Source organism: Nymphalis io, chromosome 14 (assembly GCF_905147045.1).
Source record: "Nymphalis io chromosome 14, ilAglIoxx1.1, whole genome shotgun sequence".
Taxonomy (NCBI): domain Eukaryota; kingdom Metazoa; phylum Arthropoda; class Insecta; order Lepidoptera; family Nymphalidae; genus Nymphalis; species Nymphalis io.
Genome location: NC_065901.1, coordinates 10,159,386 through 10,173,650, shown reverse-complemented (window position 1 = coordinate 10,173,650; position 14,265 = coordinate 10,159,386). Strand labels below are relative to the sequence as shown.

The following is a 14,265-nucleotide window of genomic DNA, read 5'->3' as shown; positions in this document are numbered from 1 at the left end:
TTTAACTAGTATACGTAAATGATTTCACTATTGTAATTAATAGAATGACGTTTTAAAATGAAAACACTAATGAATACAATTAAATATCTCCCTGTAATAAACGAAGCGATAATGACTTTGCAATTGCGTAATACTATTTCATAATTAATCTAATTTTGTATATATTTAATAGAAACGGCGATGACGGATTGTATCGGGTCTAAAGAGAAAGATAGTTTCAATATGTAACGTTAGGTTCAAACGTTTCTCTCTACAGGCTGCTATCATTGACTTTTTTTAATTGTCTTCGTTTATGGTCGATAGTCTTTTGTTTTATATATGTACACAGTTAACAAAGATGTTGTATGATATCAAATAATTGGTAAATGGAAGTCGTAAGCATTTACATTGTTTAAAATATACATAAATTCACAGTTTATATACTTATATTCTAGCTGTGAATTGATTATTGTAATAATAATTACCTATTGGTTACCAGTTATATACAATGATACAGTTATATAAAATGAGACACGAATCTGTTTTCGGCAGATTTCTCATACAGGATTTTACTGTGTGCTTCTGTAGACGTCAAGTCATCATGATGAAAACAATACGTTTTCAACAGACATCAGTTCTAATCGCTTCCCTCTCAATATGCTCGTACTACTCACCCTTGTTTGCCACTCTGTTTGACATAGTATCATTACAATATATATAGAATCGTAATACTAATCCAATCGATATTTTCACAGCATTCGTTCTTCGTCTTCTATCCTGAGAAATAATAAAAATCAAGAGACTTAACCTAAGTTGCATTATTGTAGTAAGGAATCTTCACTGCATGAGTTCGAGTTTTAATCGAGTTTTCAGATTAATAAAATGCACTCCAGTGATTAAAAACATCCTATTGCTTTATGAAATCCATAAAATACTAAAATCGATTAATAAAAACATAAAATAAAACCTACACAAACAACGCTATTATTGGCTCAACGTTCATCCTTTATCAGCACATCCCAATTATCAGAACCGTTTACTTCCGTCACACATCCTAGCTTCGGTTCGAGTGGAACTCGCATCCAGACTAGAATTTCAATCACCGTTCTTGTCGAGAGTCTGGACGGTCTATTTGATGTTCGTACCGTTTAGTAAGTTTGCGATAAATTTGTTTCGTTTGTATTATGACAAACATTGTATCAATATCAAATGAAAAAAAATAAACAATATGTTTATAATGATAATAATAAATTTTTAAATTAAGAATATTAATTCTTTAAGAAATATTATCTTTGCGCAAGCCTGTCTAGGTATTTTACTTTTATACTTTATTACATTACAAAAATTAAAAAAAATTACATAACATGAATACAACCTAATTTTGAGAAGCATACAACTGGCGACCGTATCACTAAATAGCGATCTCTTCCAGGCAACCAACGGCATAAAGGAGAGGAAGCCTTAGCCCAGCAGTGGGACATTCACAGGCTGATACTGTACGATGTCAATTTTTTTAACTAAATTTATCGGGAAGTTGGTAACTATAAGTGATCGTTAATATTAGCTGTATTTATAAAAAAAACACGGAATCATAAAATTTTAATTGGATTATGGCGTTATATAGCTAGTTCTGAAATAATATGAAATAAAATAACATACATCTATAACAAAAACAAACTAATAAATAAATGTCAATATTTATTTCAAGACGAGCCGGTTGGCGTGGTTGGTAGAATACTTGCCTTTCACGCCGAAGGTTGTGGGTTCGATTCCCACCCAGGACAGACATTTGTGTGCATGAACATGTGTGTTTGTCCTGAGTCTGGGTGTAATTATCAATATAAGTATGTATTTACAAAAAGAAAAGTAGTATATGTAGTATTTCAGTAGACTGGTTTCCATAGCACAAGCTTTGTACAAGCTTAATTTGGGATCAGATGGCCGTGTGTGAAAAATGTCCCAGGATATTATTATTATATTTATGTGTGACGTGTGCACACACACATGTATCGATAAAAAAATTATATTATCAATACATACTAAAATTACAAGTATATAAAATGAATACAACGCATACTTCACTGATTTTACCGTTATATGCATTACTTAGTATTTTTGAGTTCTGATTTTACGGGTGAGTGGGCCAGTTTATTTACAGGAACAAGTGTCACAACTTCTTAATTTCCAAGGTTGTTCAAGCAATGTAAGGAATGGTCAATATTTTTTACTGCCGTAATTTATGGACGACTATGACCACTTGCAATCAGGTGGCCTTTTTCCAGGTTTGTAAATATGGAGCATTCATGTTTTTGTAGGCTCGGCGTAGATTTCGTCGGAGAATCATCAAACCTATTAATAGCCAAGCCTAAGCTTTATTGAATATTAATACTTTCTGGGACAGTAAACGTCTATAGACGTCACAACAATTACTTGGCTATTGTGTGTAGTCTACTGTCTCTCAAAATAATAAGTAAAGCGTTGCTGTGATGTTTTGGTTCGAGAATCATCATTCATTTTGATTCGGATTTTTGCTTGGTTTTTTTAACTAAATTTAGCTGTATTTAAAAAAACGGAATCTTGAAATTTTAACTAGATTATGGCGTTATTTTTATGTTCGAACTAAACTAAATCCATTAAAAACATGTAAAAATTGATGACGGTCTAATAGACTCCTGATTATCTAACTTTCTTGTCTGCGTTATATCTTAATCAAATTATATAAAGGCACTTCAAGACCTCACTAGAATATCATTCAAATCGAAATCAGTCTAGACGTTATCAATTATTTGGTAACCATACATAATACATTATGTCTCGTATTAAATGAAGATTTTAAAAAATGAATTATTTGCAGTGTTCATTAAGCACTAATTAAATTAATTTATTTTCATCGGTGTGTATAATTCCTTTACTATAAATACGACTGTTTACGATTTTAACAAAATTAAACTTTCATAGCAATAAAGCCGAACATTACGTAGCAATTAAATATTTATAAAGACATTTATTTAATGTTTTTATTACACATTACTGGAAGCTAATAGCCCTCCCCATTTCCTAGTGCCGCAGTTGGAAAACCTAGATTTCTCTGATATTAATGACTCCATAAACGCAATAAACAGCACTCCTACCATTTACTTCCATCGTTTTTATGTTCGCTGGTAGAAACGGGAAAAACGCCATAATTTATTTAAAAGACAATATTAGTGTTACATCAATTAAAAATGGGAAACCATTATATTTTTATAAAAAACAGTATTTACATATTATAATTAATTGTATATTTATATTATATTATGATTAATTGGTATAGGTCTTAGGTATGCTATTATAGGTTTTTGATATTTATTAGTAAATAAAATACAAAAAACCGATCTCATGTTTGCTAAAACTGTTTGATTTGATTGATCAGTTTTTTACTTTTTTCTCATAAGTGAGTATTATCATAAAAATATGTCAGACAACAATTTTTGATCTTGCAATTATCAACAAAAAATGTTCACAAAATATTACTTGAGTTTGTTCGTATACTTAATTATGTTCACTCATCCTGCATCCCACTGAGTTGAAACTTCGTAAAGTTGTTGACAATTGTGTAGAGGCTTCTTTTTACTTACAAGTACGTCCAAGTTGCATTAAATAGTACACCTATTACAGGAAATATGATCATTAACTTGTAGGTAAGTTTTGTTATCTTTCTTAAAATAGTATCTTTTAAATCTCCTTAATTATAAATCGATAAAATCTATTCCCTACTTCTATAAGATAATTATTGAGTACGAAAATTTTCAACGTCGATATAAACGAAGCAACTGTTTTAACCTGATTTAAGTAAGTCTTAAGTCTTCTTAAGTCGTTTAATCCGACCTTCGGAAGCAATTAGACGGTGTTAAGGATTTGTAAATGGACAGTCCACGGTGAGAGGCAAGTTGGAATTGGAATGCATTAAGTATACTTATAAATGTTCACTCATTTCAATTGATTAATATGTTCTGGTAATTTATTTTTAATTAGTTTCGCGATGATTATGAATACGAATTATAGCTATATAAATACACACTTAGTGGTAAGAATTTGTCAAAGCAAGTCTTGGTAAGTACCATCCACTGTACACATATTGTACCGCCAAACAGTATACTTAGTGTTGTTGAGTTCCGGTTTGAAGGGTGATTAAGCCAGTGTAACGACGGCACAGTTAACATAACGGCACAGGGGACATAACATCTTAGTTTCCAAGGTTGGTGGCGTATTTGCGTTAAATATTAACATGTTTTTCAAAGTATTGGTTAATATTTCTAACAGCGCCAATGTCTATAGGCGGTGTTGACCACTTACCAACAGGTTACCATTTCACTTACCAATATAACGAAAAATATATATTATTAAAAATTGTTATGAATTCCATCATATTCATTATAAAAGAGACTGAACTTTTCAGTGTGACTATAAGGTCACAGATCCAAAGGTCCTGGGTTCTTGGTAAGCCTGCCCGTTGTTTCCTGACACATTGGATTTCTTTGTCAATAAATATGAAATTGAGGAAATAAAAATTGCCCTGTCTATATCTCAGTCAGGCATCTCATTACGGCAGCTCTATTGAAACCTTTAAAAAAAAGATAGTATTGCGGAATCTTCAGCGATATTGATGTGTTATAAATATAATATGGCAAAAGTTTAACGTGCACAAGGTATTCAAGTATTATATATGATAGGTCGATCCGCACTATCGTACGAGTTCATGTATGTTTGATTTATATATTTATTCAACCCTTTTATCACCTATGTGACATACGAAGGGCTATACAATCACGCTGTTCGTAATTCTTTCACGTCCGCATCTGAGCGAGAATATTGAGTATTGAGTCGGAGTCACGCGCCGGAATACTGAATAATATGCTTGTTCCCTCAACATTATATAGTCAGCGTTATGAGTGTATATGATATGTAAACAAAACAATACTAATATATATTATATTATATATTACGTTCGATATAATTTTGATATAACGCTTCATTAAATTATGATTATATATCTGCCCTGCTAATCGACTCATTAAATTAATCTCTATGAAGATAATTGCAGTAAAAACTTTTTGACATTGGAGTTATAGTAGAAAAACATTACATAAATATCTTATAACATATATATATATATAATACTTATTTCCTCGTCTTTGGTAACAAGATAGCTGATTCATTTACAGTCCAGAAAAACGTCATGGCTATTCAACGGGGAAATGCTGCTAGCATTCTTGCCAACATTCCACGTGGTCAAGATGTTTACGGTAGCTATTTTTAATTTCGTTTTGTGTATATTAGTTTCTAGAATTCTATTTAAAACATTTTTATGCAAGCTATTTTACATATACACTGTAGTATACACACTATTTTACTCATAAATTCATTACATAAAAGTAGCATGCACCCAACAAGCTGGCGGCCAATTCTACTAACAAATTGTCACTTTATCACAATCGAATCGAAGCGTGATCGTTGCCATTTATCGCATTCCTAATCTTTAATTTAATTAACGACTATTGCTATAAAAGTTAACAATTTAGTTGCACTTTGACATAACGGTAGGTTAGCATATTATCGGTTCGGTTCCGATTCGAATAAATATAGTTTATTTAAAGTTGGATTAGAATTAAATCCAGAACCTATCGTAATCAATATTCGGCCTCTGACTACAAATAAAATGATATAACTATAATTAAAATGTCCTCCGGACCAATTTCGGCCACGGCGGTCGAGAAGAGAGAATTTATAGGGCAGGAGATATTATAGTGCACAAGTGTGTGCGCAAACATAGGTGCACTCTCTCTTTCCTCACTCTCATAATCCGATGGGACGGCAATCCGACACGACCGGAAAGAGTTCAGGAGCAGGACAAACGGCTTTACTTGCTTTTCGAGGCACGGGAGTGTACACACTTCCAACTTCCAGACTCCGGGATGCTACTAAGAATATTCTGACAGAAGAACACAAAAACTGTTTATTGGCCCGACCAGGGAATTGAACCCAGGATCTCCGGATCTTACATCAAGCCTCAAGCCAATTATATAGTTGTATATATATTTAAAAGATTTCGTTAAAATCGTTTTATTTGGTTTTGTAAGTGTTATTACTCTGGTTTTATTTTCTTTTGAATTACTTTTTTGATTTAAACGGAAATTATTATCTTAATTCACCTTTTTTAACGTAATATTATTGATTTTGTATCAAAGGTAAGAATTCACTTACATAAATGTAAAGTTTATGTCTCATTGTAAATGAAACACTTGTTTTTTTATAAGAAATAAATTCTTTAAACCTATGTAATATACAACCAAATAAAAAAGGTGCAAATAAAAACATATAATTATAACTATCCTAAAATATACCAAAATTATATAAATATAATTAAATACATACGTGAGTCCACAAATCGCATTCGAGTAAAAAACAAAATTTAGGAATACTGCTCTATGAGAAAGAAAAATAAACATAATTTTTACTTTATTAACATATTACTTATTTTAAAAATAAATATATACAAAGATTAAGCCCTAATTGCGCACGTGCGAACTCTGGGCGAATAGCTAGCAATTAAATTACATAAGACTGTATGAAGCGAGGTTAATTAGGAGGTCCTTTGTTTTAACTAGCGCATTTCCATACGAAATCAATTTATATAAAACATGTACTATTAACGAATTCTATCAAAAGTTTTGCGACATCAGAGCCAAATGGTTCATTACTGAAGAATGATACATCAAGAATGGGCATGAAAAAATTATACAACTCGAAAGACAAAATATCAAAGTTTCAAAACATTAATTGACTTTTAAAATGTTAGCAGCAAAGAAATCCATTTCCATCCATTTTCCATTCGAGATACATAAGAGACATGTAAATTTTTATCTAAACGAGTGCCTGATCAGAGCTCCTCAAACTTCGAGCCTAACAATTTCCGTAGTTCAAATTGAGTTTCGTCTGAATCGTTTGAGTTTCAATCCTTAATGAGTAACCCTCATTAAACAACTCCGCCTGGGAGAAATTAACCAACTCTTAATTTAAACGTGTATACACGTCCCTTAAACTTATTAGATATTTCGAATAGTATTCATATCTGAATATCTTAAATGTGTGTGTGTATGCGTATGTATAAGTAACACTTGAGTACAGTGTGATTGTGCCTACTGCCTAATTTGTATGGAATGAAAACAGCGCCGTCAAGTGACAATAATTAGAATTCCATACAAATCACATTTAACAGCAACGCTACGCACACTGATAAATCATCTTGGAGACATTTTTGCGTTTGTAGTAGAAAGTAAAACACGTTGACTACAACCGGAATAAGCTTGCGTTAGCTACCACGTGCCTCGCTCTCTAGCATAAGTAGCGTTAGAAGTGTAACTTTGTTTATTTTTATTTTCTTACTAATTATTTTTTAATAAACTATCCTGTATATTTTATTAATCGAAACTTACGTCGCAAAAAGAGAGTAAGAATGCTATAATGACATAAGCTGAGAAAAAAATTAATGTCATAATTGTAGAGAATAGAAGAAATGTTTGTTTATATGTTTATTCTGTTGAAGAGGAAACGTAATTTATGACTAGAAACAAGGCCTTAGAAACAATATCAGAATAAATTATCATTAAGATACGTGATTTATGAAATGAAAGTGAAAGTGAGACTACTATACGTCGTGAGTGAAGTAATTCATAATTAAAAATATATTTAATATTAGTTATCTATAAAAATATAGAAAATATTGTTTATTTTTTATCTGCTGACGGTGAGACAAACGCGAAAAGTCTCCTAACTGATTTGATTGTAATACAGTATTTTTTTTTTGTGGTTTTATTAAAGCTTTCTTACTAAAATTAATACGGAGCTGAATATGAGAACGGCGAACGGACTGGGTGAAATTAAAATAATTCTATGTTTAATTAAGAAAATAAAAATGTGGTTTTAGAAAAGATACAAATGTTCAGCATTTGAAATTGTACTTTAGTACATGTGAGAAATGTAATTTACAATGAAAATTACGGTATTTTTTAATTTTATTACACGTTATTGTAATTATTATTTAAATTAGCAATTTAAAAAAATAGCATAGATTTAGAATTATTACAAAAATATACTTATGATGAGACACGAGAACTATATAAAACATTGCAATCTGAATTTTTAAGATAATTACTCCAGTTACTCGAATCCATACAGTCAGTCACTATTTTGTGGGGTAATGTATATGGTTCTACAACAGGGTCCCAGAAAGCGTTCAAAATGCCTCAGTTGCTGAATTAAAAAAAAAATGTAATGAAACGCTTGTGTGCTAAAGGTACAATTACTGAATTTATGGATGATACCTTGGGAATGAGACGATCGCCGCATGGCTATTTTCCTTTTTTTTGTAAACGAAACATGATACATATAAAAAAAACCCGTTGAGTTTCTTTCGCTGATTCTTCTCGGGGCTGGTGTTTTTTTTCCAAGCCGGTAGTAGTTTCCGGTTTGACTATGAATAAGCAAGTGTAATGCTTCAATGTTGAATAAATCATTTTGATTTTTGATTTTATGTACAAAAAAAATTCAACGCGATGAACAGTTACCAAATCATACATAGTTGGCACAGATTGCTAACAGCTGCAACCTATCGTTAATTACATCACATTAAAGTACATTACATTAATTAATATTTATCATTATCATATAGAGAATAGTTACTTGTAACTTTAAAGTAAAGTTACTTATTTACATGTAACAACTTCCAACATATGACAACTTCATTTATGCTTCTAAGCTTTAAGCTCCAACATAACAATGTTTACCGTTTCGTCTTACACTTTCAATATTATTCTGAATATTAATCTTAATATTTAAATGAGTATTCCGTGTATATATTAAATAAATACACATTGGGTATCTCGAACGGCTCTAACGATTTGGCTAAAGTTTTGTATTTAGATAAGGTTTTGCTTTTTATGTTTATCTATACGGGCGTTTTTCTTGAATAAACGCTTTTTTTACACAAGAAAAAAATACTCACAACTCTGGATCTAATAGGATAAAATGATGCACATGAATTGCTTATGGATCTTAGGTGTGCAGTAAAAAGGGTTTTTCGAAATTCATCTCCTAAAGGGGTTAAATGCAGATGAAAGTTTGTATGAAAATCGACATTTCTTGATATAAATATGAGTATCAGTATCCAGGCTTTTGTCAATGTATGAATTTTTAAAAATTCCTAACCTAATATTGTCAAATTTAAGGTGAAAGATTGTATAAAAGTTCATTATCTTTATTAATTAACGCATGAAAATCGGTTTTTATGCTACTGCTTAAAATAAAATATATTAATTATAGCGTTGTAAAAACATCTTTACCTAAAAGGAATAAACAGGGAATCGAACGTTTGAATGGATTTTTATCATTTATCAATTTAAAACCTAAATTGTCGTATAGCGTCAATACAGGTTCAATAATGTTGTGTATGTATATTGGTAATTGGTAACAGCCTGTGAACGTCCCACTGCTGGGCTAAGGCCTCCTTTCACTTTTTGAGAAGAAGGTTTGGAGTTTCTTCCACCACGCTGCTCCAATTCGGGTGGTGGAATACAGATGTAGCGGTTGGTGGAATACACATGTAGCAGAATTTCAGTGAAATTAGACACATGCAGGTTTCATCATGATGTTTTCCTTCACCGTCAAGCACTAGATGAATTATAATCACAAATTAAGCACATGAAAATTCAGTGGTTCTTGCCCGGGTTTGAACCCACGATCATCAGTTAAGATTCACGCGTTCTTTCACTGGGCCATCTCGGCCTATATCTGACTGCGTATATATATTATACAAAGACAAAATATTTTCCAAAAAATTTCGACGTTTATTAAACTACTTTAAAGCTAAAAAATGAGCAACTTTTTACATAGTCATTATGTTATATTATACTATATAACTGCCGAGATAATCTTATTATAAGACTTAATATCATAATATTATACTTATGTTAAGTCTTCATTATTTTCATTACTGCAATTACAATTAAATTCGGTTATGATACTAATGACACTAAAATAAGGATTCCTACAAACTTGTCGGTTAAAAAAAAATTAAAGCATTATAATTGATTAAGCTACCAAAATCATGGCTTTTTTATCTAATTGTACAAAAGTTATACGGAAATATTATTTTGGATTTAAATGAAAGTCGTTATAGCTATTTTTCATTTTCATTTTTCGTACTGCTTATCTTGGATTTCGAAAACTTTTTGTCTTTATAAATTAATAAGTCCACAGGTTATATATGGCGGAGACTGCGAAAGATCAGCGGCACGCCCGACATCGGTAGGAGCTTCTGGTACAGGGTTCATGACGTAGGTCTCAGATAATTAACCACAAAGATACAGTAATTCTTGTATTTTATGTAGGTAATCAGCAATTACAAATAATAAAGTAGGTATATTATAAATATTAGAGTTGCATGAACCAACGGTCCCGTTAGGAAGGTTCAAGGTGTATCGTTCTCTGTAATAAATCGAGCTTCCGACTCACCGCTCTCAAAAAATTAAAATATGACAGTTGCCCCTCCAAGCGAATCCGATCACGTGACTCATTACGTCACAGCGTTCACACCCCACCGTTACAACAAAATCAACTGAGTTACTAGTTATTCGTAATCAACGTCATATATAATATAGCTCTTAACTGTTTTATTGATTTAGTAAATAGCGGAGGTCCTCAGTTAGAATCGCTGGTCAGGCTGGTGAGTTGTTGAGTTTTTTGTCGAAAAATTCAAGTATACAGTGTTTACATTGCCTTGGAATACGATACATACATATATGTAAAGTTATTCTTTATGGTTCTTAACTCCCTCCAGTTGTGTTGAAAGAGGAGATCTGAGTCCTTGCACATATGTAATATCATTTTATATACAAGCAAAGAAAGGCCATTTATATAGGTTTTTTTGGTACAAATTAGTTATAACAATATATAATTTACGCTAAACTTTATGGAACGACGCGCATCCAATACATACATATTATTATTATAATTCGTCATTATATAAAATCAAGAACGTATCAAAAAATAATATTACGCAAAACGGTAATAGAAATGTTATCGTGATGATGACCGATGTCTGATTTGATTTACAAATTTTATTCGTATTCGTTAATTAATACTACTAATATAGTTTAATTAAATTTCATCAATTCAGTAATTTACTTACTGAATTGATGATATATATTAATACACTAACAGAAATTACTATTTAATACAGTCTATTACAGTCATTTTAAAATCACGGAGCTAACAATATAATTATTATATTTCACACGTTTCCATTTTATCTTATATACTGTTTGGGGTTACTCGGTAGTACTTGTAGTTGTACTGTGAGATTTTTAAAATAAAATCACTGATGGTCAGATAGTGTAATTGGTCTCTTATATATTAACTAAAACTTATTACGTACTCACATTTAACATTGTTATAGCGCGAGGTAAAATACATCTAACGCCACCTATTGATGAAAAGGAAAATAAAATAAAATTTGGCATAATGTAATTTGATCTTGAACATATACCCTTTGTCGAAACCCGGAAATCTAACACAAAGACAAAATCAATAGATCAATAGCATACGAGAATCTATATGTAAAGACCAAAGATTCCCTTGGGCTATTGTGTGAAAGCTTAACCAAGATTGATCTTTGTCTAAAGATCAATTTTAGCAAAAGGGTAAATAGACGTATTAGTCTCATCTCAGTTGGTGGTCATATCTGTGGTAGATAAGACTGCATAACTACAACTAGTAATATATTTTTCTTTTAACAATATTCACAGCTGCTGTGTGTCCTTGAAGGGTTGTCATGTTATTGCTAGTACAATTTATATAATATTTTATTTAAAATATATAGTATTGGCTTATATTTTTATGGTGCCAAATATGCCTATCTATCTGCGTATTGCATGACCTAAATACAAATGATGTCTCATTGATAAGATTGAACCGATTTGGAGTTATCATCGAAATTATAGTGACTTGTGCTCTGCATAAGTAAAAAAATGCAGGTGTACTCTGTATTACCTAAACGACATAGATGATATGGCAATACAATAGGACCGACATGATTTCCAAGGATATATGATTGTATCACTGCCAACTTCCTAAGCTAGGACTCCTAAGATTGTCTTGACAAGAAAACCCAATTTATTGATCCGACGTAAGATTTGAACCCAGAGTAGATTTACAAGACAGTTTATTTTTCACTTCTTATCATAGGACGCGGATGCTAATCACATATCTGCTATGTAAAAACGCAATAGTTTAATCACCCTTCACAATGCAATGGTCGGTAAAGTTCGGAGCATTGAAGCGTCATTGGAAAGTTTGTGACAGGAATGGGTTCCAGCGCTCATTATTCGGTACATTGACGCTGAAGTTCAACACTAATAGTTCTTTCCCCTACCAAGTTGGTAAATTGTTGAATTACAGTTTTACATTATATGCATGTTGCTACTGCCTTCGGAAATATTGTGTTAGAAATATTCCTCTCGATGTTTTCCTTCACCATAAAGCACGAAATGAATTATAATCACAAATTAAGCACAAGAAAATTCAGTAATGCTTGCCCGGGTTTGAACCAACTTCTTACTACTGGGCCATCTCGGCTTCTCTTTATGTATATGCACTTTAAAATTAATAATACTTAAAATGAAAGTTAAACCTTACTTATTGAAGTTAAAATTAATATCTTGATATTTGAAATTAATCACGATATGCTATTCTAAGGTTTTATTTGATGATCAATTTGACTTAGTAATTTGATAATGTAAAAAATTATTACCAATGGTAATACAAAATTTCTAGATTTATTTGTTTCAGTATATTCTTAAGTGACACTCTCTTTTTCATCGGTCTAGTAGTGCCCTTCTGAAGAACTCACTTCATTACTCACCCATGAAATAGTGACGACCGACTTATGGTGATATTCTATTTTGGTCAAATATGGTCAATTTTGAATATCACTTTCTAACATTTCGCGACGGTTTTCTAATATGTGTGTATCCAGTTTTTTTTTTGCAGAATACGCCTACAGGATAACGGTAGTAAAACTTAAAGTATGACGGACCATCCTAGGTACTCCACTAAAGCAGGTCAGTCTTGAATTTGTAATGTAACAATTCTACAAGTTATATACCCCTAGAATTTAAATAAAAAAATCAAATACAAATGGGAACATTTCAGAAATATCGGTTATTTTCGCAACGAGTTATTTTATTTTACTCCAAATTGAAACAAATAAATTTAACATGTCAAAAAAATACCAAATTTTGTATAAATAAAAAAGTCTAACCCCATAAATAACACCATTGCAATAAATTCTTACGTTTCGATAAAATTTAATCTGCAACAAAAACCGAAATGACATAGAACGAACACGAATACCATAAACAAAATCGTATGGTCGAAACGAAATTACGAAAGAAAATAATAAGCCTTTCTATTTATTTGGGCATAACGTCTAAATACCGGTCAGAATGTACGCTCATTGCTAATAATGTTCGGACAAAGCAATAATAACGTCAAATAACGCGACCCTTTGATTTACATTTGCTTCATAACACGCCAAATAAAATTATTTATGTCCACACCGGGTTCCGTAATGAAAAAAGCAACCATATTGGGTGTAGTAAACTGTTTATTGAAGCTTTAAATATAAGAATTGTATATTTTCTTATGTAACATTTATAACAGATTAAAGGTTTATTTAATTTACGATGAATGAATGTACTATTAAACTGCAGCAATTATGTAGTCAGTAGAGAAATACGGTAAGAAGAAACTTGAAATTTACCGGGGAACACAATTATGAGGTGTCAGAAAGTAATATGACGTAACATAGACTATATCAACTAGAAGATGTTTTATGTAGACCTCTATTCCACCCGTGAGAGCCGGGTCAAATAGCTAGTTATTTTTTTTAAATAACCATTTCAAATTTGGAACTTAACTTTAAAAAAAAAAACCGAATAAATTAGTAGTGCTAACTTGTTATTTGATGAAAGTGCTTGTGTAAAAGCCTCTTTATTATTATTAATAATGTTATAGAGGTGAAAATTATTTAAGTCACTTTTTTCAGATTAAAATTAACAATTTAATAATAAGTACAGTAACAGCCTGTTAATGTCCCACTGCTGGGCTAAGGAATCCTCCCCTTTTTGAGAAGTAGGTTTGGAGCTTATTCCACCACGCTGCTCCAATGCGGGTTGGTAGAATACACAT

The 14,265-nt window shown here is 31.5% G+C and overlaps 1 long non-coding RNA gene across 1 annotated transcript; it reads left to right on the top strand.

Annotated features, from left to right (window-relative positions):
* The first annotated feature begins 4,050 nt into the window (after positions 1 to 4,050).
* Positions 4,051 to 13,128, top strand: LOC126773319 (uncharacterized). The gene is made up of 3 exons (XR_007669729.1): positions 4,051 to 4,071; positions 5,184 to 5,264; positions 13,066 to 13,128. It is a non-coding gene; the product is annotated as an uncharacterized LOC126773319 (long non-coding RNA).
* The last annotated feature ends 1,137 nt before the right edge of the window (positions 13,129 to 14,265 follow it).